The sequence below is a fragment of the Citrus clementina genome, unplaced genomic scaffold, assembly GCF_000493195.1.
Source record: "Citrus clementina cultivar Clemenules unplaced genomic scaffold, Citrus_clementina_v1.0 scaffold_6, whole genome shotgun sequence".
NCBI lineage: Eukaryota > Viridiplantae > Streptophyta > Magnoliopsida > Sapindales > Rutaceae > Citrus > Citrus x clementina.
The window spans coordinates 14,467,206-14,471,091 of NW_006262139.1; positions in this window are offsets into that span (position 1 = coordinate 14,467,206).

The following is a 3,886-nucleotide window of genomic DNA, read 5'->3' on the forward strand; positions in this document are numbered from 1 at the left end:
GTTGTGCACAATGATGAGCCTCATTTTTTGCATCAATGTTATTGGGAATTTGGCCATGACTTCTAAAGCAATTGAAATAAGAATGATTGCTCCATTGGTTCAGCTTGTGTGTTTTGGAGAACAAATTGTCCAGTTATCGACATTAGGTTTTTATGCCAAATTGCAGTTCATAGAGCAGACGGTGAGGAGGTTGCACAAGCTGAAGTGCTCTCTATGCTAGAATTGGCAAGAAAGCAGAGTTATATGACAGAAAGTTAATAGATTTCGTCCAGTGATTATTCATATTCAATAGTAGTAGCAGTTAACATAGGGAAGAAAATAAATTAACATTGTAATTTATTTCAATCAAAACCCAAGAGAAGGGCTTCTTTTGTAAACTCAATATGTACTGAAAATTAATCTACACTTAATTAGCTTTGCCATTCAAAGAGAAAATTTCCAGCAATAGTCATTTGCATTATTATAAAAAACTGAAGATGTGCTTCAGTCCTAACTAAAATGTTCACTCTTTTTTTTTCTTTTAAAGGAAAATTCATTAACTGTAAGAACATAAAATCACAAATACATAACATCCGGATTGTATTGTTACTATAAAATTGCAATAGCTCAACCTATAATCATCCATGCAATTAAAAATTCATAATTCATCATAAATTTCAGAGCAAAAACTGAACTCTGAAAGTAATTTAACAATAATCTAACTTTATTGTTTGATAACATAATGTTTTCAAATAATTCTTGTACTTCATCTTTTTATGTTTGGCTTCTTGCTAGATACTTCAATCTCTTTACAACTCTCGAGTGACTTGTATACGTTAAAATTGATTAGTTAAAAAGAAAAAGCTAAAGATTTGTAACTAGAGAAAAGATATTATTTATTTATCTATGTATTACCCTAAATATAAAAGAAAATGACATCAACCTAATGACAATAAGAATAACATACTCCTCACAATTATATACCAAGCAAAAATAATAAAAACACATTACTTGCATTGGATTATCAGAAGTAACCATTGCATGAGTTGCATTGTTCTCCAATCTATATCTTTGTGTTTCACTACTTATCATTTGAGATCCCTTGAATAAAATAATATGTAGGAATTATAAGTATTGTATAGTAAAATATTTGATAAGCATTTTAGATAAAATTTATTAATTTTATACCTTCGTCGTTTTCTTTTGCTTTTTTCTCTAAATAATTTGCTCAATCTTAGACTGCCTTCATTTGTAAGGCGAACGATCTTTACTTCTAACTGCTAGTGGAGAAAGAATTTTACCATTATGACTACCACGAAGCTCCCCACATTTTGTTGTGCCATGAGCTATATTACTTCCATGTTGACTAATTTCACCACCACCTCCATTTAACATTAGTTTTTTCTTTCAAATCATTTAATACCTCCAACACTACATTGCAATTATTCTCATTATTAGTTGCTAGTTCAGCTACATCATAAAAAAAGTTGCACATCTTATCAATCTGAGTCTTTCAAGTTTTGTGCTCCAATTGTCATTACTTACTTTCACCTTGATGTGGCATCTTTTTATATACTTTCTCCATCACCTCAAAATATAATGTTCTGGAACAAAAAATGTTTCTTTATGAGTAAGCACTGCAATGATATGTCGACATAATATTCCCTTAAACTCAAATAGTCGACACTTACAATTAATCTCACAATCAACATCATTAAAAGAAACTCCAAAAGGGTCACGACGGTGATTCTCTCCAAATTTAACATCTTCAACTACTACAAACTTTGAAGTTAAAATATTTGTTTGACATGAAAATATCTCACAAAAGATTTTTTCTTTTAACTCTTGCAGAAATTCTCTGAATTTTTCCATTGCATAAGCATTTCGGAATTGCTACTCCATGGCATAATGAGTAACACAAGGGATATTAGAATTCAAATCATTAAAATCAGCATGATTTTCTTTTTCCACCTTGTCCCGTAGTGCATTTCCACATTGTTCAACAAATTGTTTGAGTAGTTTTTGAATTTATATACCCATCAAAGAATGTATGCATACTCTCACTGCGTTGTGTTGTAGACATTCCTGCCTAAAATATATCCTTCACATATACTGGCACCTAACATTGCCTCTCATCATACAAGCTTTGCAACCATTCGTTGTTATAAAGATTATATTTTTCAATGAACACCATCCAACGTTTATCAAAATCAGAAGGTATTAAAGAATCATAAAACAATATTCTGCATAGTCAACTTGATCACTTTATATTTCTTGTAACCTTTCAATTTTTTTTGGAAGCTTTTTCATTATATGCCATAAACACCACCTATGTCGCGCATGCGGAAAGACAACTTTAATCGCCTTTTGCATGGCCTTATCTTGATCAGTGATTATGGCATTTGGAGCACAACCAAACATGCATGTAAGCCAAGATTGAAAAAGCAATATATATGTGTCAGTGTCCTCGTTAGAAATCAAACCACATCCCAATAATGTTGATTGTCCATGATAATTGACCCCAACAAAAGCAGAAAATGGCATATAATATTTATTTGTGAGATGTTGAATCAAATGTAATAACATCACCAATTTTTTTATTCGCTGCTCTACTTCTTGGATCAGCCCAAAAGAAAATTTTCAACCGAACATCTTCATCTAAATCCACCATATAAAAAAAATTGGAGTTGTCATCTTACATTTTTAAGAAATAATCAAGAACTACAGAAGCATTACCATCCCCAAGCCGTAAGCGCCTTACTTTATCTAAATGTTTCCTATAATCTTTTTCTACGAAAGCTAAATTTTCATGTCCTCCTGCTTCAACCACCAAAGAATTAAAGCCTTTATTCAGTTTTATTCTAGCTTGATCATTCAATTCCAACTTTCTTTGAACAAACAACTTCATCACCCTGTTGATTTTCAGAAAACGAGCTTTACTTGGTGTGTTTAACTCATGATTATGCTCATATGTAATGGATCTGACTTCCCACTTTCTATCCAAGCATGTTTTTGCCCTTACTTTAGCCTTACAATTTGTTTTGAATGTTGGTTGTAATAAAAAAGGATGGTTCGATAAAGATTTTGCCTTGCCGCTGCATGAACATGAAAATGTCACATATTTCAACTATCTATCGTCTCCTGTCCTAAAGGTTCTTTTAATAATTTCGAATCCCATTGTCTTCCCATACATCTTATAGAACTCAAACAAATCTTGAGTCGTATAAAAAACCATGCCAATTTTTGGCTCAATAATTTCTTCTGCATTTGGTTCATTACTTATATCGTTCTCGTCATCAACCTGATTCAAATAAAGCAAAAATATCCAACTAATTAAAATCATCATCAATTAATACAAATTCGAAACATATTAATATAAGGTACAAAAAAATAAGAATAAAAATTAAAAAATTCACCTCAGCAGTAATGATTTTTGGGGAGTCTTCTATTTCTTTTGACTCCAAATCCATCATCTCAGCTGAAAGTTTTATTCTTCCTAAAGTTCCTCTCTCTGTTCATGTAGTTTGCAGCCAAGCAATTTAAATTCCATCAATTCGTTTTTTTTTTTTCAAGAAGTACATATTGTTGAGTGCTAGTAAAATAGTTTGGTAGGGATAACAAACCTGTCATGAGTGAGAAGAAACCAAAGCTTTGCTCTCCCTGAACTTTCTCTCTAATTTGCAACCAAGCCAAAAAAAACGATAGGACAAACCTGTTCAATTTGCAGCTAGGCCAAAAACAATAGGGCAAAAGACTTTTAGATACCATTTACTTTTTAGATTGGAGTAGAAATCCTCAGAAGTGGGAATCCTAAGATTGGGAGTGGGAGTAAGTTGTTTATTTGCACTGAAATTGAAGCATAAAATGAAGATCAAAATTCAATTTATATATTTACTTTGTCTTTGAT